At 41.5% G+C, this 23,560-nt stretch overlaps 1 non-coding gene across 1 annotated transcript; it reads left to right on the top strand.

Moving 5' to 3' along the window:
* Positions 1-23,109: 23,109 nt before the first annotated feature.
* On the top strand, positions 23,110-23,184 carry Trnas-cga. Its single transcript has one exon. It is a non-coding gene; the product is annotated as a tRNA-Ser (tRNA).
* The last annotated feature ends 376 nt before the right edge of the window (positions 23,185-23,560 follow it).

The following is a 23,560-nucleotide window of genomic DNA, read 5'->3' as shown; positions in this document are numbered from 1 at the left end:
CCAGGATTAATCCCTTTAAAATATACGCCGTCGCGCTCGACTGCAATTTTCACGCGTATATGTAAGCGTAAATTTATGCTGCGATTAACAGACAGACATATAGAATTGTAATCCTGGATTTACATATGCCTGAATAACAGGCTGTGACAGGACAACACAAATATTTGAAAGCAGGCTGTGGTGTATGAATAAATGCACTGAAGTAGCGGTATGGAAGTAGCTATGCTGAAGATATATTTTTTGAAACAAAAAGGATAATAAGTATCGTATAATCCAACATAACTGACTTAATACTTCTGAATGATCTTAAACGACGGAAGCATGTGGAGGAAAACGCTTATCGGTCATTCATTGCCGTAACTCTGCATTCTTGGTGATATGTATTTATCATTTAAGGAAATACAGGTACACTTTTATCTTTCTTTCTTTGACTTCTGTTGGACTTGATCTGTTGTTTCTTTACTGTTCTTTATTAGTCTTCGCTTCTTTAATTTTGATTTTAAACAGCTTTGGCCAATAGCTCATTCATCGAGCTGCAAAGCTAAGAAAACCTGCGACAAGACTAAATTGAAGTTACCCAGTAAGTTAGTTATCGAAGAGACTGAATTTTTTAAAACTATTTAATGAGAAGGTGCCACTATTTTGTTATTTAAAGATAAACTTCAACCAGTAAACTGATAAAGTGAGAGAGCGCAAGTCTAACGAATTTTAAAACAGATATACACAGTTGATTCTCCAAAGAGCTTACAATTACAGGGAGTGAGAAGGAAAAAAGAAACTGAGAATTTAGTTTAGTATTTTTAATCAATGTACCTTCACACAATGTAACACAAAATATGAGTTCAAGATATGCGTTCTCCTTCTCAGTTGCATTTAAATCACAATTCTGAAAGGGACTGACTTTAACAGGTAGTTCATTTGGTCAGTAGACATGTTATCCGCTTGGTGTGTTGATAATGGTAAACAACTTCTGTTTGAGACATGAAATAAGGTACCTTGGGTAATGTATTGGCGGGTAGCCGAGAACCAAGTTACTTTGAGGTCACTGCTCTTTTTACATAACTGTGGCAACTCCTGCTTTTGCAAGTAGTCGATAGTAGTCACAGTACGGAAGAGGATTAAGGCGGTCGAGTGCTTGCACGTTTTTGGCAAGCTGTGCGTCACTTTCGTACCACGTTATACCTAAGTGGCCCAGTAACAACTCGATCTGTGGAGAGATTCCGATTCAGTAATATTTTCTAGGTTGCCAGACGCTGGATAGGTTGGACTGTTACACTCAAGCTGCCCTCCTTGGGACCTAATGCAGCATTTTTTTAAATTTTGTTCTTATTTTACCCCCTCATCCCACACGAACAGAGGATGGTATGTTATCAGACACAGTTACAACCTTACAGCTGATTTGAAAGGTATTAAAAAGATGTTAAGATACAAATGATTATAAATTAAAAATCTATGGCTTCTGTGAAATTTTTTAAGGTTAAAATTTATTTTCCCTTGTAATTAAATAAATAAAACTAATACTTTCCACTTGTGTTGGTATTATCGGTGTTGATGGTGGGGCACAGTCTGAAAATGGTGGGAAGTAGAGAAGGATGGCAGTAAAGGGTTTGTTGACTTGAGAAAGAAATGTGTATTCTGATGAAGTGAGTGTTTTGTAATGAATGTTGGTTGGAAATGACAGCTTAGACGAGTATGAACAAGTTGTTGAAAATGGACAGAGTAGGAGAATTGGAATTATGACATGCAGAGGGTATGCAGTACTGAGATATAACTGCAAGGCTGAGTAGACTGTTATGTAGGTGATGTAGAGAGAGGCTGTTAAAGTTTCATTAGAATAGGGTGTGGCGCGTTTGCAAGATGAGTTTGGGCGGATGTGCTGGTGTAAGTGCGGTAAAGTGCTAGGCTTGGTGATCAACAGTAAACGATTGGTTAGTAGTGTCAAGTTTCCGGGAAGCGTATGGAATTCCGTGTTCAGTGTGGGAGAGGAGATGGGGGCAATGTGGCAAATTAGTAAGATGATACAACATTTGAATGGGGTATGATAGATGGATATGAAAATCGAAGTAGAATTCATGGTACCCGAGAATTTTATGCTAATACAATTTTGGTCGCACGGAAATGCAACCGACATTGGCATGAGAGAGCTAGATCAGATTCACATTTGTAGGTGAGGAGTGTGGAAAACTGATGTAGTCTCAGTGATTGGCCGGTTTGCAATTTTAACGTATCGTGCGTTTTTTGTTGTGTGGTTAACAGGTTTGGTTTATATGTTGGTTTACGGTCGTCAGTTAATCCAAGGTATAGTGTATGTCTTGGATTAAAAGGTTCTAAAAGCTGACCAAGGAATAAAGGAGTCGGAAGTTGAGGGCACTTCCCCGTATAATTATGACCCGGGTCGGTCAAAGATCGCACTTGAGGAGCCACTAGCTACCGCCTGAAGATAAACTGTTTGCTATTGAGAGTATGGTTGAGTTTTCTGGAGTGTTGGGTATAGGGACAGAAAGGGAAGACATTGGCCTGCTGAAGGTGTACAGGAGTAAGGAGTGTAGGCAAAATGGTGGATTTACAGCAGTTGACAGAGGAGAGAGTTTCGTTGCACAAGCTGCCATGGCATGGAAATGGAAGATGCAGAACTGTTGCTGTTTCTACTTGAATAGTACAGGATTTTTGGCGGATGGGGCGTGGTGAGGCAAAAATAGTTTATTGGACGTGCGTACGACTGCTCGTTGCTACGGAAACTCTAATTTCGTTTTTGGAATCTTACGGTTATTCAAAGGACGCAAAAACGGCGCGATGGCACTTACAGAGTAACTTAATTTAGTCTATTGCTGTTTCATTCCCTCATCCGTTACATCTGAACCACCTCCCCATATGCACTTTAAGGGTGTTTGAGTGTTGCATGACTTGTATTCATGGCCTTGTGCACGCAAGTAAATTTCTTCTATCATTAATAAATTGGCCATATTAAATAATGTTGCTATATTCATCCGTTAGACAGCGGTTACCACTAGGACGTAAAAATAGAAGTTTGCGAGGGAATACGTAAGCATGTGCACTGGTAAAAATATCATATTTATTCAAGACACACCTGAAGAAAATAATAAACTAAACATCTAATAAATGGCTGATATTGTTGTTCTTCATAACGCTCTCGGCTGAGTTACAAAATTACATTTGTAACTGCATTTTGGAGACCCCAGCAGGATTGATCAGTAATCATGGAAGGGTCAGAGGAATCTTTCACTGGCGACATTCAAGCACGTATACACACATCATAGAGATTCAGGACAACTATAAGAGTAAAGAAAAATTCACCAGTATGCATGTGGTTACCAGTATGCGCGTGGTTAGCAAACGATCGTTTCCTTGGCTCAAGTGAAAGAAGCAAATGAACAAGATATCATCGATTAAAGTAAACTGTTAATAACTGCACCACAGGGGAAATTCTGAAACTAATTTGGAAGTTTTACCGCGAGAATCAGTAAGTTTGACATGTAAGGATTCTCACAATCCGCGAACAGGTGGCTGGCACAAACGAAAATTGTGCATAAAATGAGTGGTAAAATTCAGATTAAAACCAATTTGGACAGGATAACTTACTATGAGACACGATCTGCGAAGTTAAGGCTCTCAGAGCCGTACTTCACACGTTATGAGACAACAAAGATATGTAGAAACTAGGTTACGAAATGAAATCGAAATTAGAAAAGTTTCAGAAATCTGTTCATTAACACTACACTCGTGAGGTCACCAACGAACTAAATCAGTCTGAACTGAGAAGACACATCACACTTCCACATGTGTGAACAGAGGTAAAGCGGAACAATAGCTTGCATGTATGGCTAAGAGCAGCTGCTTATAATTTCCGAAATTAGCAAGAAAAATTCCGTACACCGCTCAACGGAGCAATTTGCGATGAGAGCAAAACGTTAATTTTGTCTGGAGCTGAAATTTACAAAAATAAGATATTCAATTAACTACAAATAGGCACATTGACACATAGTCGGTGTCGCTCGTCTCCCGGGACACAGCCGAGAGAACTTTTTTGGAAGCAGCGCTTCCCTTTCCTTCGGAAGCGCCGAGACAGTAGTTCCCTATTGTGCGGTGCCAAGATATACAAGAGCTTCGTCCAAGGCGAACGGAAACCTCTTTGCTACTTGATACGTACTTTATAGGGTTGCCGGTAGAAATTTTGTGGTAAGTTCCTGTGGGACCAAACTGCTGAGGTCATCAGTCTACATGGTTGGCTATTCTGCCACAGTAGCAGAATACTTCCACACATCTGCCTCATTCATGTTTTTTACTCAACAGGTGACAGGAGGAAAGGATGTATATACTGAAATATTGCACATAAATTTTCTTAATATGCGTGTGGTGCTCCGGTAACTGTCAAAAATCTTAGTCAATGTGAAGGGAAATAAAAATAATATACACTGTGGTCGCTATAGACACACTCAGGTGCTCAGTCTTTTTTTATGTAGTTGACAGTTTGCCCCCAGAATTGACGTGCCAGAGGTGGGAACACTAAGTGAAATGTTAAGCAAAATCATGAAGAGGCTCATGTAGAGACCCTTCAAAACCATTAGGAATATGGTCATTTGAATGTCTTATGCTCCCACTTTCTGTGATGTGGGGGACTACTGACATGTGTTATAATGGAGCACCTTAAGCTGACAAGGCAGCCTACTTGTGCCTGGATCACTGGAAAACTTTGTCTTTTCAGTAAAAAGTGATGAAAAACCAGATACGCGATGGAGGACATTATAGATGATTGCTATCTCTAACACGAAGACCTGTGTCACGAAAATAGCTCATCAGTGCGACGCGCGTTCGGGGACACAGAGGGAAAGACACTTGGCGACAGAAACGCCATAGACAAAAGATTAAAGGTAAAAGTTATACAATCAAAGTTCTCCTAAACCAAGTGAATCCAAATGAATGTCCTCAATATGCGAAAACCATGAAGGCATTTAACCTGGTCTGACGGGAGTATTTTTTCACTGTTTCCCGCAGCACAGAATGCGAAGGTGAAACTGCGTTTTTCCTCTGTGAAGTGCTTTGGAGGTTCTGCGATGGTTTGGGAAGTCAGGTTTGGGTATCCAGAGGGTCGTAAGCCTAACCGAGGGAGGTGGCGCAGTGGTTAGCACACTGGACTCGCATTCGGGAGGACGACGGTTCAATCCCGCTTCCGGCCATCCTGAGTTAGGTTTTCCGTGATTTCCCTAAATCGCTTCAGGCAAATGCCGGGATGGTACCTTTGAAAGGGCACGGCCGACTTCCTTCCCTATCTTTCCCTAATCCAATGAGACCGATGACCTCGCTGTTTGGTCTCCTCCCCAAACAACCCAACCCCCCCCCCCCCCATCCCCCAATCGTAAGCCTACACTGAAAGCGTTAGTAAGTACCATTAAACCCTTCTAGCCGACGATATCCCTTCACTATGCTGGGACGGTTCACAGTTGTAAATACCATGTTCAAAGAAGATTTTTGTCCATTTAACAGCAGTGGAAATGTCCAGGCTGTGTATGATAAGGTAGCAATTGAAACGGCACCTCCTGAACAACTTTCGCAATAGGCAGTTGTGGATATTTTAAAGCTATTCATACTTGACTAGAAAATGACCATGGACCCCTGCTGAAGCATTTCTTCTTTAATTAGGAAGACTTTCTTTGCGAGGAAAGGAAGGAGATCCAACTTATAATAATTCATGATCTTTTAGTACGAAGCCCCGTTTGTCAAAGATAACTGTGCCAGACTCATTGGTTTCGAATTATTTTGTCCAACTCATGTGCCCAGTTCCGTGTCTGTCAACAGTTAGCTCCGTTATTGTTATGTTTTAGGCTACATATAGTGAAGTGATTTTCCTTATTACTTACACGTTAAACAGTTCTAAGAATAAATTGTCGACGGCCATCGCTGATGTGCTTTGCAATCCAATATCCCCTCTATTGTACTTTTGCTCTACGTGAGGTTGATGACACCAAACGTCATTATCTCTATTTAATAAGCGTAATTAAATACGTCATAAACAACTAGTTGCGTAACTATTTATTGCAGAAGTCCAGACGAATCACCTAAGAAAATCCTTGAGGTTGGATCGACAACATATTGAATGAGCTGTGAGATGAAGACTTATAATGTCTACAAATGATGTTGGTGGTGCTCTGGAACTAATTCAGAGAGTGATAAAAGGATCCGCCAGTCATACGTAACATCTTTACAATATTAAGAAGCCAACCAGCACTACAGCACTGTATCATTGTGGAAATTTTTGGCGGGGCCACCAGGGACGAATGTTGCTAGAATGCGTAGTCCCACATTTCTCGCCAGCGTCCAAAGTTCTGTTAGCGCCTTAAACGTAAAGACTATATCTAAAGTGGCTGCTCACGACCTCCGCAATGGCGCAGACAACCTGTCAGCCAGAAGCGACAGTGGAAACCTTCCACTTGCTGTTTGCCCAGGCGGCGTGCGCCCTGCTTGACAAGTATACTGTGATTTGCGTCAAGGCGCGCTCTGTTGGGGCCCATTGTACCGCCTGGTACACCTGACAGCACAACAGCCAGCGCACTAACTTCCTTTGGCCCGTGTTTTTGTCGTACAGACAGCACTATACATTTTATCGAAACGCTTACAATAAATATCTTTACTGTTCACTGGAGAGAACCATAACATTCGACGTGCTACGAATATGTGTTCCACACTGTAGCTCTGTTGGCGTAGTTCAGCCCAAGACTCCGAATAAAATCCCAAGTTTTACATTGTTACACTTATCATCAGTCCGAAAACTGGTCTGTCATGTACAGATCTCCTTACATCAGCATAACTGCTGTATCCGACATCCGTTTGAACGGACTTATTGCATTCAAGCCATGGTGACTAATTTTTGTCCCAGAAACTTGCCTTCATTACCCAATAACTATGTGTCATTATCTATCCACTCTTTCAGTCAACTTGTCAAATATAAGTAATAGAAAGATGCAAGAAGAACACCAGACAATGCTGTAGGTAGTCAAATCGGTCTGACAACCCAAACATTTACCGACAACTGACACAGTGCAGTTACGTACTATCTTATTCCGTGATGAAGTACTAACTCCAAGCATAAGTGAAGGAAAATATTAATCCCAAATTGTTGCTGAATGATGGAATAATGGCGCCAAGGGGGAAATCCTTTTTTTAACTCCTTGTTTGTCAGTCATCAGTTTTCGGGCTGTTTTGATCCGGCCGAAAACAAATTCCTGTGCCAATGCCTGTGCCAAATTCTGAGTAGCACTTGTGCCCTACGCCCTCAGTTATGAAGGTGTATTCCAATCTCTGTCTTCCTCTGCAGAATTTACTCTTTACACTTCCCTGTAGTAACACTGAAGTTGTTCTCTGCTGTCTCATGTCCCATCAACCTGTCCCTTATTCTTGTCAGTGTTTTCTACACGTTCCTTTCTTCACCGTTTCTCAGGAGAACCTTCTTACCTTTTCAGTCGACCTAATTTTCAACATTCTTGTCTACCACCACATCTCAAACACCTCCATTTTCTAATGTTCTGATTTCTCCACAGTGTATGATTCACTACCCTACAACGTTGTGCTCCATAAAATCTCAGAAATTTCTCTCTCAAATTAAGGCGCATGTTTGATGCTAGTGGACGTGTTTTGGCCATGAATACCCTCTTTGACAGTGCTAGTCTTCTTTTTATATCCTCCTTTCTACTCCCGTCGAGGGTTTATTTTGCTTCCAAGCTAGCACAATTCGTAAACCATCTACTTTGTAATAACCAGTTTTGATATTACGTTTCTCGCTATTCTGATTTCTGCTACCTCTCTTTACTTTTGTATCTTTCCGGTTCACTCTCAGTCCCTGTTCTAAACTCATTAGAATGTTCATTCCACTCAACAGATGCTATAATTCTTCTTCACTTCCACTAGGGATAGCACTGCCATAGCGAATCTTATCATTGATATACTTTCACCATGGATTTTAATTCCAATCCTAAACCTTTCTTTTATTTCTGTCATTGAACAGTACGAGCAAGCGCGAGAACTGTCTATAAACTGTCTCTCTGGTGCCTTTATCATTCCTAAAGCCAAAATGATCGTCATCTAACAGATTATCAGTTTTCTTTGCCATTTTTCTGTATGTTATTCTTGTCATGCAAGAGCTGTTAAGGTGTGTGATTAAATTTATTAATTTAACGTTATTAATATTTGTGAAATTTTTTATTACTTCATCAATATTTGTGGAAAAAAAATTATTTCATATTTCCGTGAACTAAGAACTTACGAACCATCACCCACTTCGAATCCCAGGGGTTGAAGTTTTCGAAAGATCAATGTAGATGTGGTAGAGGCGCATAACAGTGGTCATCGAACAAGAGAGACGGTGACTACTAGCAGCCGTTTTTATCTTAAGAATGAAGACTACAAATTAACTGTGTAAAGTCAGTCGTAGTATGGTATTCATTCTGGACTGACCGGGGTTTTATTCCGCCAGGCTTTTGTTGGTATAACTAATCCATCTAAAGTCAGTTACAAGTTTAATAATACAAGGCGTACTGCCTGTAACTTTAATCATGAATATAGTTGTTTCTGCAGGAACCCGTTTGTTTTGCTAAGAGATTGTATGAGAAAATGTATTTATATATTTTATAGATTTATATTATCTCATGTTCAGTATCTCAGTCGCGACCTTTGCCTGGGCAGGTAGGTACTATTTGATGGTCTGTGTTTAACGGTCTACTATCCAATGTCCATTCATGTCTGAAGGACATGCCTAGGCATGTAAATACTGTTTGCAATGTCTATGTTTAACCGTCTACTATCAAATGTCCATGTATTCCTTAGTTAAGGACGGAGATACGAAGATGTAAAGTCAGCGACTAAATCACACATTGGAAGACACACCAACATCGAGAAGGCATAAACAGAGTTATTGTCCTTGCAAGAGCAATAACAATAAATGCCAAAAGGTAATAACTGCACCCATCTAAAGAGATGAATATTTGGTGTCAAGCTGTGTCATAAAGATATTCTCTCGCCAGTTCAATTCAGTCCATCACTAGTCATTCCACCTACCGGTCTTATCTCAACCATTCTTCTGTAACATCACATTGCTCGTCTACAACTCCACGTTTCACTTCGAGAGGTTGAATTTCGAAAGGTGGACATCCCAGCTCACCGACAAAATTTCGAAAGTTGTTCAGGGATACATTCTGAGTGATTTGGTGGAATATCCGTGGTCTTCGGTGGCTCGTTCTGGAGGTATTGCTTTTAGTTTGTTTTTTCGCTCAATTATTGCTTTAAAAATATCTGCACACCAGTGCAAATATCGAAGGTGTCGGCCACAAACATCAGTAGTGTTGCAGTGTATCTCGTTTGGAGACAGACTTGTTCTACTCAATCGCGGTTCTTACTGTTGAGAACAGTAACGCCCGCTTCACTCTTTTCTCAAGCTTGCATTCAGTCCCTCTTGGTTACCTCTCGGTTTTTTTTTTTTTTTTTTTTTTGCAGAGTTACTTTCACTCGGACAATGAGACACAGCAGTGAGGATAGGCTTGAACCGTAAAATTACTACTGGTTCACCAAAGGTTACACAAAATGTAAAGTGGAAGTAGGTGTCATGGAATAACTGGTGAAATTACACACAATTTTCGGTAACACTCTTTATTCAAATTTGGTGCAAGACTTTACGATATTTTAAAAAAGACCAACAATCATTTAACAAATAAGTCACAATTTACAGTAGGAAAGGACTTTTAAATTATTAAATTACTCTAGAAAATTTCACGCCAGTAAAAGGCAAGTACAGGCAAGTAATTTAACGTATACAACGCGACGCTGTATAGTATTTCAAGCTCCGCTAAATGACAGGTGAATTTCACTCCATTCATTAAACGGCGCAGAATCTAACTTGCCTGCAACATATAAAGACAATCCTGTTTACAAAAGTTCTCAAAATAGAAACATTAACATTTCCAAAATATATATAAAAAAACAAATTTTACAAATTTCTGCCAGTTAACTTACGGCAAACACACAAGCTCGCCAGGTAACACTTTTACAATGTTCTCCTTTCAAGGCAGCAATTTCTACCCGAAATGAAATGGCAAACTTTTGCATGGCAAGAAGACACACTAATAACCAACTACCTGTATAAAACACATTAGCACGTCGAGTAAAAGCCTTAAAAGGTATTGAATTGGAAAAACACACAACAGTTTTTGCTGACTAGATACAATATAAAAAAACCACTACGGCGTACATTAACAACCTTATTTGATTATAGCAAAATATACATAAACACAAATTTACGTAAGTTACAGCTTCCAGATGAGCAGGAATTCGTTATGCAATTGACTAGTTCTTACCACGAGGCAAAAGGAATTTTTCTTCTTTCTTAGAGTACCTTTTACACGTGAGTCGAGTAATACTAGTTATGGAAGGCGAGAGAATGGATCAGGTCTTAGTGCCTTGCATTTTAAACGATACAGTCATTGGTGCCTTAGACTTTCACAGACAGGGCAGGGGCTAACAGTCGAATAAACCCGTAGGTAAGCTGGGAGGGGAAAGAAGCAATCCGAACCACAGATTTACTCTCTGCCTCCCCCCCCCCCCTCCCTTTCGTCCTCAAAAGGGGACAAACGGACCACCCTTTTTAATATTACCCCCTTCCCGCGGGTGGGTAGACGAGAATGAGTGGCGGGAAACCCCCCAAAATATACGGCTGGTATAATTAACAAGAATAAATAAATTGAATTCAGTTAAACTTCATAAAATCTGTTAACCATCAATACTCAACTTCTGGTGCGTTACGACTCCCAGGACTGAACCAACGCAGCACCTCCAAATGCTCTGCCGAACCGCCCACTGCCAGCCGTTTCAACGGACGCAGGAAGGCGCTCCGATTTTCAGAACCTCCTCGCCGGTCGACAGCATACGGCCGAACTGCAGATTAGGCCCGTTCCGGACCCCCGCTCAGGAAGATTCCTTTCGCGACGAGCAGTTAACGCCCCATACCACGGAGCCGCGGCTCGCGTCGTTTACGCTGAAGCCGCGGTGCTGCGTGCTGTCCCTCTAGCACCGGCAGAGAAGTCGCTTCTTGATGCCCCGACTGCCAACTCTCCACGAGAGCCCATACAGCCACTTCTTAAACCCACCCGAAGAGCCTATTTTTCCCCTTTCCCGCTAGAGGGAGACACCGAAGCCTTCAATTGAGACAACGGCGCCACCGCCAGCAAACGGATGGCGACTGCTTCAGGCTACACCCTGCGGTGCGCTTTTCAAAGCTAGCTTTACTACGGCTCAAGATTTACTTATGGTGAGATTAGTAGTTCCTGACGTGATTAGTAATGGAAAAAGTGACCTTGTGCAATGCTTAAAAATTTCAGAAATTATTTACAGAAATCTTTTAATGCCTCGATTGCACTGCATGCGACAGTTAAAATATAATGACTAGCTGGTTTCGGTTGTAAGCAACAACGATCTTCATATCACGCACATATTAAATACAACCTGAACACAGACTGGATGTACCAGTAATAATCATGATGCAGTGAGATGAATTTGTGTAGAAAGCAACATGAATAAGAAATCTGGTGTTAACAGCAACAGCAACAATAAAACTGAGCCTGGGTGTAAAACACGTACGAGCTCCGATTGTACAAATGATAGTGTTGTTAATAGTCGTATTAATGATTAGCATACGAATCTGTGAAAGGGAAGTTCAGCGACGCGTAAAAAATTTTTTTCGCTATCTTGTATTTCATACAGTTGGAAGTTAATGATTGATGTGAATTTTACTGATAACAATCAACTGTTCAACCTGCGTCTCATACGAGTATGGTGTAAACCTGTCTCAGTTTTATAGTTGTTGTTGCTGTCACCATCAAATTTCTAATCCATGTTGCCTTGTACAGAAAGTAAATGCCACGGCAAGATGATTATTGCTGGTGCATCCAGTCTGAGTTCAGTCCGCAATTAACATACGCATCATCAGAGACTGTTGTTACAACTAAATCTAGTTGTCATCATATCTTAATTGTCTTATGTAAATGCGATCGAGGCATTAAAAGACTTCTGTATTTTTTTAACTGTAACGCGATGATGAGTCTATCGATAAGGACCTCATGCGTCAGATAACTAAATACTATGAAAGAGCAGCACAGAAACCGCATGCTGAAGTGTTCCTGCAATGACGGCAACGATATGACAGCACATTTGTCGTTGCATTACCCAGTAGTGTGTTGTTCGTTTTGGTGACTACATACTGCAGGCTTTCCCACAGGAAGAAAGGTAATCATAGGTACTGTTTAACGAGCCAACTAAAATACTCAAGAAATATCTTCGAAATTTTGTCATCACATGTTCGAGTTCAAGTGTGTGTGAGGACGCACTCGAAAAAAACACATCGAGATAAGGCTTGTTGACACTAAAATTTGTATTCCTGTGTAGCGAAGTTCGTCTTGCTATTGCAAGATTACGTTCTATACGCTCTTTACTTGTGGTGCAGTCATTTTGCTGACCAAATAGCATACATGATTACTGTTTTCGAGGTCTCTGTGCCTTATCTTATTACCTCAGTATCAGCTGACTTAATTCGACTAAACATTCCATTACCCTTTTTTGTATATGTCTTACAAGCTCTATTCAAGACGCTATAAATTCCGTTCAACTGATCTTCCAAGTTTTGTCGACTTTGGCAGACTTCCCATGCCACTGCCAAACACAAAGTTTCCATTAACATTTCTTTTTCTTTCCGTCACTGATTACTCAGCGCACAGACATGTTACACTCCTCCCTCATACCCTTCTCAGTAAGTGCCTTCCTTTCTTTCCAGCGTGATTATGTTCTACTTTTGTTACTTATATTTTATCGTAGATAATTTCAGAATCCCAAGGACCCCATGGTACAGGAATCTCGTCCTTGTTTGGGAATCAAGACGTTCTGAGTGTTGGGTTTGATCCCAGACAGTACTTTAATTTTGAAGAAAAATTATCAGCAGTGGCGATCGATGACTTGCAGATAAGGATACAAAAAGGTATGATGGAGTTATGGTTTGTTTAGAAGAGGAAACTAGGACAGAAAGTGAGTTACTGTGAGCAATTCAGTGATAGTGTTGTTCTTATCTTAATACTTAAGATATATATGGTGACATCACGAACAGAAGACAGAAAGATAAAATATGTGAGGATACTGAAACTATAAATCGACATGTAAATGTTGTTGAATATCTAGTATGGAGCGTGACTGCAACGCTGTAGTGGGTGAAGAAATAAAAGGCAGATATAATGAAGAATATGGCCCTGATAAAAGGAATAAGGGAAGAGGGTGACTAAACGCTGCAGTAAATTTCAGTTATTAGTAGCAACTGTTTTAGTCTTCTTGCATATTCAATGCGTTCCGCCGCGAATTTCTCTCTTGAGCCAAATTCTTGATCTCAGCGTAGCACTTCTTCATCTACATCTACATGGATACTCTGCAAATCACACTTAAGTACCTGTCAGAGGGTTCGTCGAACCACCTTCACAATAATTCTCTGGTATTCCAATCTCGAACAACGCACAGAAAAAAACGAACACATATATCTTTCCGTGAGAGCTCTGATTTCCGTTTTTTCAAATGGTTCAAATGGCTCTGAGCACTATGGGACTTAACATCTGTTGTCATCAGTCCCCTAGAACTTAGAACTACTTAAACCTAACTAACCTAAGGACATCACACACATCTATGCCCGAGGTAGGATTCGAACCTGCGACTTTCTTTTTTATTACGATCATTGTTTCTCCCTACATAGGGCGGCGTCAACAAAGTATTTTCGCTTCCGGAGGAGAAAGTTGGTAATTAAAATATCGTGAGAAGATTCCGCCGCAACTAATAACGCCTTTGTTTTAATGATATCCACCATAAATCCTGTATCATCTCACTGACACTCTCTCCCGTATTTCACGTTAACACAAAGCGTGCTGCCCTTCTTTGAACGTTCTCGATGCACTCCGTCAGACCTATCTGTTAAGGATCCCACACCGCGCAGCAGTGCTCTAAAAGAGGAGGACAAGTGTAGTGTAGGCATTCTCTTTAGTAGATCTCTCACATTTTCTAAGTGTCCTGCTAATAAAACGCAGTCTTTGGTTTTCCTTCCCGAGAACATTTGCTATGTGCTCTTTCCAATTGAAATTGTTCGTACTTGTAATTCCTAGATATTTAGTTGAATTTACGGCCTTTAGATTTGATTGATTTGTCGTGTAACCGAAATTTAACGGATTCCTTTCAACAGTCGTGTGGATGATTTCACACTTTTAGATATTTAGAGTCAATTGCCAATTTTTTCACCATACAGATATCTTACCTGAATCATTTTAAATTTGTTTTGATTTTCTAATTTTCCTAGACGATAAACGACAGCATCATCTGAAAACAACGTAAGACGGCTGCTCAGATTGTCTCCTAAATCATTTATGCAGATAAGAATCAGCAGAGGGCCTATAACACTACCTTGGGGAACTGCAGAAACCACTTGTACTCTACGTCCTCAGTTATTTGTTGGGTGTGCTCCAATATCCGTGTCTCCCTAGAGTTTCTACCGTCTACATGTTTGCTGTTACCAATGAAGCTGTTCCCTGATGTCTTAACAGATTCAAACTCACTTTTGAGTCTTACCTGGTAGTTGGCAAGTTCTTCACTATGAAAACATACGTTTGGAGCTACATATTGTGCCTGATTATAAGAGTCTATTGGACTTAGTCTTGTGACTCTGTGACTGAAATAGGTATGTAATAATAATAAAAAAGGAAAACGGATTCAAATTTATGTCACCGATGCTGGAATTTCCCTTGTTTGCAGTAGCAAAACATTACGACAACTGCCTAAAACTAGGCAGAATGTCAACTGGTGGCTTTCGGACACTTCATGCGGTGTGGGAAGTATGAGGAGCAGAGACGAATGGGGAATTTTTCTAGCGACGATACAGGCCGCAAATCATGAGGTATATTGACATAAGCAATCTGGACAAAGGACACATTGCTGTGGCCCGGCGCCTGGGAACTACACTACTGGCCATTAAACTTGCTACACCACGAAGATGACGTGCTACAGACGCGACATTTAACCGACAGGAAGAAGATGCTGTGATATGCAAATGATAAGCTTTTCAGAGCATTCACACAAGGTTGGCGCCGGTGGCCATACCTACAATGTGCTGAAATGAGGAAAGTTTCCAACAATTTCTCATACACAAACAGCAGTTGACTGGCGTTGCCTGGTGAAACGTTGTTGTGATGCCTCGTGTAAGGAGAAGAAATGCGTACCATCACGTTTCCGACTTTGAAAAAGGTTGGATTGTAGCCTATCGCGATTGCGGTTTATCGTATCGTGACATTGCCGCTCGAGTTGGTCAAGATCCAATGACCGTTAGCAGAATATGGAATCGGTGGGGTCAAGAGGGTAATACGGAACGCCGTGCTGGATCCCAACGGCCTCGTATCACTAGCAGTCGAAATGACAGGCATCTCATCCGCATGGCTGTAACGGATCGTGCAGCCACGTCTCGATCGCTGAGTCAACAGAGGGGGACGTTTGCAAGGCGACAACCATCTGCACGAACAGTTCGACGACATTTGCAGCAGCATGGACTATCAGCTCGGAGACCATGGCTGAGGTTACCCTTGACGCTGCATCACAGACAGGACCGCCTGCGATGGTGTACTCAACGACGAACCTGGGTGCACGAATGGCTAAACGTCATTTTTTCGGATGAGTCCAGGTTCTGTTTACACCATCATGATGGTCGCATCCGTGCCTGGCGACATCGCGGTGAACACACGTTGGAAGCGTGTATTCGTCATCGCCATACTGGAGTATCACCCGGCGTGATGGTATAGGGTGCCATTCGTTACACATCTCAGTCACCTCTTGGTCGCAATAACGGCACTTTGAACAGTGGACTTTACATTTCAGATGTGTTTCGACCCGTGGCTCTACCCTTCATTCGACCCCTGCGAATCCCTACATTTCAGCAGGATGCTGCGCGACCGCATGTTGCGGATCCTGTACGGGCCTTTCTGGATACAGAAAATGTTCGACTGCTGCCCTGGCCAGCACATTCTCCAGATCTCACACCAATTGAAAACATATGGTCAATGGTGGCCGAGCAACTGGCTGGTCACAATACGCCAGTCACTCACTACTCTTGATGAACTGTGGTATCGTGTTGAAGCTGCATGGGCAGCTGTACCTGTACACGCCATCCAAGGTCTGTTTGACTCAATGCCCAGGCGTAGCAAGGCCGTTATTACGGCCAGTGGTGGTTGTTCTGGGTACTGATTTCTGAGGATCTATGCACCCAAATTGCGTGAAAATGTAATCACATGTCAGTTCTATTTTAATATATTTGTCCAATGAATACCCGTTTATCATCTGCATTTCTTCATGGTGTAGCAGTTTTAATGGCCAGTAGTGTACTACTGAAACGGCAGCAGAACGGGGGCATGGTTGTTGGGCTGTCATGAAATTACCGCCACGATGGCCGAGTCCTTGCTCTGTGTCAGCAGTATTGTAGCTGTGGTGCGCTGGGATGGCGTCGCAACTTCATTTCTTAAGACAGCTGCGTGACGACTTTTTCAGTGCCGAACGTCAACATAGTCTGAATGTAGTCTGAATACGGCTTCTCCCACTCTGGTTTCTTGTGCCATCCTGTTTCTGAGCTGTCCGTCTGTCTCCACAGGTCATGTGCTCGGCTTCGCTTTGATAATACTTAATGCTTGACGAATACGCCCTGATGTTATAATCAATAAATGCGATCAATATTAATTGGCTTCATTACTAGAATGTTTTTGACCAAGAGGTGGACGCTTCAGATCTATTATGACGCTGCAAGTCTTACCAATAGCCGAGAGGATTCCGGCAGGCAGCGAGACACTTTAACAAATGTCCTACCAGAAGGATGGAGGTCGAGTTCTTTTTTCTGCGTCTTCAAAATGACTCTGAGCAGTATGGGACTCAACTGCTGAGGTCATTAGTCCCCTAGAACGTAACCTAAGGACATCACAAACATCCATGCCCGAGGCAGGATTCGAACCTGCGACCGTAGCGGTCTTGAGGTTCCAGATTGCAGTGTCTTTAACCGCACGGCCACTTCGGCCGGCTCTGCGTCTTCTTATGCTGCCCGCCATAACGTTCTCTCCATCTCAAGGTATCACTAGCACAAGTGTTCTCAATTATTTACTGGAGCTGCAGAGTGAAACGGCAGGGCAGCGGGTGAGGGGAGGGTTAAGGTGCTTTTGTATGGTTTTTTCTTTGGGACAGACAATCTTTATAAAATCATTAAAAGGTCTCTTCAGCCTAAATATTAATCATACTAGCTCACATCACTTGCCTAAATTCACTGAAGATTACAGTGCATAAATATTCCAAACCACAGATGGACACGTGTTGCCTTTAAACCAAAGGATCATTTACTGTAATAGCACAAAATCCTTAAACAAATTGTACGTTTAACAGCATAAGAGTACAATTTATCAAACCGTGACGTATGTAGTAAGTTTAGATTTTTACTTAAACTGAATTAAAGGAACCAAATAGCCAAACGTGAAATATATCACTCTTAAGAAACAGGAACTGCTTGAACAAAATCAGGAGAGACAATGTGCCTAAGCCTGACGCATGACATCTTTAATAAAATAGAAATTTACTTAAACAAAACTGAAAGATATAACATAGCTTAGACGTGACGTACGTCACCCCAGGGTTGAAGGAAACACAGCACCCGTAATTAGAATGATCTCAAATTATACATAACTGACCGTGAGATGCGGTGCCATTAAAGGGAGTAAGTCTTCCCTATTTATTCTTGTTTAAATAGTTAATAACCGTGTCAGGCGTGGAAAATAGTATAACAACATCTGCACTTCAATAGGATAGAACAAGAAACCTTTAATAACCAAGGCTGTCTGTGAGTCACGCAACGCCAAATGTGAAATACAGGACAAACATTAAAGCAATCTGTCAAAATTTTGAAATAATCACCATTCCATCTGGGAGCCTTAGCAATAAAGGCTTAATACCATTTACTTCAGTGGCGTATTCAAATGTCAGAACAAGTTCTGAGTAAGGCGTTCGTTTGAATGGAGGCAGTACAAAGCCTGTTGCTGAAATGATGCGGTTAGCCTTCTAACAATACATTAAGTCCTCACGGTAATGCTAACTACAGGTACCACTACCAGCGACGAGAGAGGACGTCGCATTCCAAGGCAAAATGGCGGGGACGATACACAAATTTGCACAGAGCCAACGACCAATAGTCGCCTGGACTAACTGACACTTGCTAACTTGGAACGTAAACTGGAGTATGCGGAAAAATTACAGTAATTAAGTAAAATACAAAGAGTAGAATACAGTCTGTAAGAGGTTCGCCAGCCTGCTGGAGCAAATGTAATCTCGATGTATTGCTCACTTGCTAGAACGACAATTCACAGTCGCTGCGTGAGACATAAAGTATCTTTGCCCCTGTTAAAAGAGAGCTGCAATAGAGTCGCAGGTCAGAGCAGTCTCTGCCGCAGTTGCAGTCGCTGGTACAGCGCAGTTTATAGTTAGTAGCTGTTAAAGTAACAGCCTAGAACAAATTGTAAAATTTTACTATACGGAACTGAATAATAATTGTGATCAGCCGCAGATCTAAATGATAGCATGGAATGAGATGTTGATGAACAAATGAATAATTGTTTATGTAATGAAAAATCAACAGTGTAATTGAGTCAATCACCTATTGTAAGGTAAATTTTACTATTTTTATTGGCATGCGCGTAGTTAAGTCACTTGTCTGAGATGTTAATATGAATTTGTTTCAATCTTTCCTTTTGTGACTTGTCAGCACCAATTGACCCAGATTTGTAATATTTTCAACTTTCCCTTGTAAAGGATTGTAGATCTTTATCAAAAACGTAAAAAATTTTCAGAGTAATGTTTTTACCAGTCAACTATAAAAGTATAATTTCCCCTTAACACATTGCCAGTCCCGATTCAGTCATTTATCTAAATTAAAATATTCAAGAATTATTGTCAGATCATAGTCATGTGCTCTTTAGTAATCAGACGACCATCTGTGCAGCTATGTCACTAAGTAAAGTCAGTTTTTCTAGTAACTGAGATCTCAGACAAATGTTATCCAGTATTAGCAGATGGGACAGCAATGCACTAAGCTGTGCCACTTACGAGCAGATATATAGACAGCTTTATCTGGCGACACCATCACGAGGTAAGAATTTTTCGGTTTATTTCTCACAGACGGATTCAGATTGATTTCACAGGGCCATGGCTTAGCACTGCTTACGTCAAAATTTATCAGTTTTTCATGAGTTAAGATTTATCAGTTTTCATACGTCACAATTTAATTATCCAAATATAATTACTTTTATTTATTTTTTGTTTTCTGTTCGGAAAGGTTACACATCATTATTTTATATTTTTTTATATGTACGGGAAGGTTACAAGTCACCTTAGCATGAAGTGTTGACATCACTAGACACAGGCCTGCACTAATACATTCACTACGAGTGCGTCTGAACGTTAATTAACTTCGTGCGAACAACAGGTCCATAAATCTAGTACAGTTCAGTGACTCATGCTCTTACGGGCTAAATTAAACAAGCATCACATGAAACTTACAACGACAGTTAGACAGGGTCATAAGGTATTTTAGGCCCCGCCACAGAATATTTTAACACTGAACCGTAATCAAGAAACGACTACAAGGGAAGGAAACAGTACATGTTATTGAGATACTGGAAATGACTGCTGCTATACACGAGCTAAGATTTCACTCATCTATGTTAATGAGCATTACTTGTAAGTAATCGTGTCTCAGTATATCTGACCAAACACACTCAAGCAATAAAGGTAGAGGAACCACACTGGCAGCCGCACTTAACAATAGGCAATTCTCACTAGTGTGACACTGGTAGTGAACAGGAAGAAGAGCGAAACTCATGGGCTTGACATTTATGTAATCCAAAAAGTGAGCTTTTCGTTTGGCTTGCAATTCCATAAGTGTGATAGTGAGTAGCCTGGGTTTTCCCCAGATACTGTAATTGCTAACACAAGGAAAAAGAAAAAAATATCAGTATAGTTAATATGTTTAGCTCTACAGTTATTTTTCTTATTTTGTCAGCCCAGAATTTTTCCTTTCGGGGATCACTAATAAATAAAGAGACACATGTCTCAGGTCATCACCTTTTCGTACAAATCTCATATTAAAAACAGCGCACTTACACTGTAGCAGTTCTACGTCTCCTAGGGTCAACGCTGCCAGTTTCAAGTGAAACCCAAGGTGGAATTTCTGCCGTTGTTTGCAGGGAGCTCCTGGGTCTCTGCTCCTTCTGTTGCTGCGTCACACACGGGTGCTGTTCCCAAAAGTGAGAATACTTTACTGAGAGCAGTTACAATTTGTGTGAAGTCACCACGATCTGATTTGTTTTAATAAGAAAAGCTTTAACTTATGGCGAATTCCTACAGAAACTCCTAACGTACTCTTGTTGAAATCCGCAGGAAAAATGCACAGCGGTGTTGGCTTAAAGTGTCGCCGTCCCTGAAGAGACGGTTTCGCACAGAGCCTAGCTTCTCAGGAAATTGGGTGCACAATCAGGCTGTATCTAGTGTTATTAAATTCTCCGAGGCAAAGATCTATACACGATTCTAAAATAAGTTCATAGATGTCATAATTCATTATAGACCTGGCTTTGTAACAAAACCTCTACGATCGATCCATTGTAGTGTGGGACAGGTTAGAAATGGCTCTGAGCACTATGGAACTTAACATCTGAGGTCATCAGTCCCCTAGAACTTAGAACTACTTAAACCTAACTAACCTAAGGACATCACACATAACCATACCCAAGGCAGGATTCGAAACTGCGACCGTAGCAGTCGCACTGTTCCGGACTGAAGGGCTTAGAACCGCTCGGCCACCGCGAGTGTGGGACAGGTGGAATGGGGTTGAGGCTAAGGCTATGCAGATGTGGTCCAGTTTAACAGTTTGAGAGGCGCTTAACCATTATGGCTAACCACATCTCAGCTATGTAAACGGCTATGGAACGGATTACTACGTTAATAGCAATTAAATGTCCCAGTTGTACTTGTAATAATTTTATGGAGGGTATGACAGTGACTGCAGTGGTAGTACTAAGAGTCTGCACTTTTGTATAGTGGTGGAAGTTCACACATGCCGCTTAATGATGTGCAGAAATGGAGAATATGCCCTCAGGAGAGAGTGAGTGGTAGAGAGAGCCAGGGTCGTAATTGGAATCGTCCCTTGGGACGTAGGATGCAGTGTCCTTACGACTGCACAGTGCTCATATGGCCACGGGAGAGCAGACGAAAGAGGCTTTTTGTGGACTGCTGAGGTGAGGTCCATGGCAGAGGAACATACCCTTGGACCCAGAAACACGTGTTAAAATGCAACCCCCACTGTCCCCCCAGTCTAACCTGTGGGCCGTACAATGCACCCTTAGGTTAACGAGAAATACTTTCCTGGTGGTGGGAGAGATTCCAGGGAACCGCTGTCGGCTTCTATTGGGCTCCAAAAGCATAGCCTCAGTCTAGAAAACGTACCAAAAACTGCAGTTACTTTATTGAATGCCTGGTGGCCCACCAGGCGAAGTCTGGGAAAGTAGGCTGTACCTTTCCCACGATGATGAATACGTTCCAGCAAGAAAAATACAGTACAGTGTTGGTAGGCCGTCCGTGATATAGATCATGAGTCCAAAATTTTAAACTGAGAGGCGCAATAGACGAGTTGATTGGGTTAATTGTTTTATGAAGCTACTGGAGGAAGTATAAAAAACAGTATAAAATTATACAATTAGCCGGTATTAGCAGTAAATCTGGTGACAGGCTGGATATTTTAGGTGTGCACGAAAGACAATGACCATGCTAGGAAGACTGCATTTTGAGAATTTGGACTCTGAGATTCAGACAGAGATCATCAGAATAGAAATTCGAAGAACAGGATTTGAAAGAAGACTTTTGGAGACACATGGCCAAAGGACGACACAACGATTCAGAGAATTCACTCAACTGACAGAGACGGAGGGCCCATTCCAGTTATGCTACTGTACGAGTATTTTGACACCTTTGTCGAATACTCTGTCGGTCAATGTGCTCCAATAAAATGCTTATCTTTATTTGCTGTCTTCCTCACGCTTTGCAGTGACTGTGTACTTGCTATCTAACTTCAAGAAATTATAACAATGACAGTGAATCAGCGTAACGAAATTGCCACTTTCACCCATATCAGAACCTTGCAAACCTTTAGTTACTGTCATTAATGTGAAAATCTACGATTAGATCAGATTAGATTAATACTTACCCCATAGATCATGAATACAACACTTTGTAGTGATGCAGGACACGCCAGTTTAACAAAAATTTCCTTGGATGTCACAAATCAACTTTTTTATGAAATAATTGTTTGAGTAGTAATTAATATCTGTAGAGTCGAGAATGAGATTTTCACTCTGCAGCGGAGTGTGCGCTGATATGAAACTTCCTGGCAGATTAAAACTGTGTGCCCGACCGAGACTCGTTCGGGTCTCGGTCGGGCACACAGTTTTAATCTGCCAGGAAGTTTCATATCAGCGCACACTCCGCTGCAGAGTGAAAATCTCATTCTGGAAACATCCCCCAGGCTGTGGCTAAGCCATGTCTCCGCAATATCGTTTCTTTCAGGAGTGCTAGTTCTGCAAGGTTCGCAGGAGAGCTTCTGTAAAGTTTGGAAGGTAGGAGACGAGGTACTGGCAGAAGTACAGCTGTGAGTACCGGGCGTGAGTCGTGCTTCGGTAGCTCAGTTGGTAGAGCACTTGCCCGCGAAAGGCAAAGGTCCCGAGTTCGAGTCTCGGTCGGGCACACAGTTTTAATCTGCCAGGAAGTTTCATATCAGCGCACACTCCGCTGCAGAGTGAAAATCTCATTCTGGAAACATCCCCCAGGCTGTGACTAAGCCATGTCTCCGCAATATCCTTTCTTTCAGGAGTGCTAGTTCTGCAAGGTTCGCAGGAGAGCTTCTGTAAAGTTTGGAAGGTAGGAGACGAGGTACTGGCAGAAGTAAAGCTGTGAGTACCGGGCGTGAGTCGTGCTTCGGTAGCTCAGTTGGTAGAGCACTTGCCCGCGAAAGGCAAAGGTCCCGAGTTCGAGTCTCGGTCGGACACACAGTTTTAATCTGCCAGGAAGTTTCATCTGTAGAGTCTTTTTTTTTCTATATGAGAATAAGGATACTGCAGTTGATACGCCCGCTAAACCTACAGGGCAGAACAGGTAATTAGGATTGTGGAAAGGGCCAAATAACGCGGCGGTCAGTTTCATATCAAAATTGTAATTTATTGTAATTTAATAATACCTTTAAACCAAAACGGCACATAGCAGAACTTTTACAGCTACAAGTTTCAAAATCCAATTCTTTCACGGCTGAAGGCCTCCAAACAAGAAATCTTAAAAATCAACAAAATAAATTTCAAGTGACTGAAGACGCGCAGTTAAAATTGCAAATAAAATTATCACAGCTAGGCTGAAAGCCTCAAGGCAAAAG

The sequence above is a fragment of the Schistocerca piceifrons genome, chromosome 6, assembly GCF_021461385.2.
Source record: "Schistocerca piceifrons isolate TAMUIC-IGC-003096 chromosome 6, iqSchPice1.1, whole genome shotgun sequence".
NCBI lineage: Eukaryota > Metazoa > Arthropoda > Insecta > Orthoptera > Acrididae > Schistocerca > Schistocerca piceifrons.
This window is presented reverse-complemented; position numbering and strand designations above follow the sequence as displayed.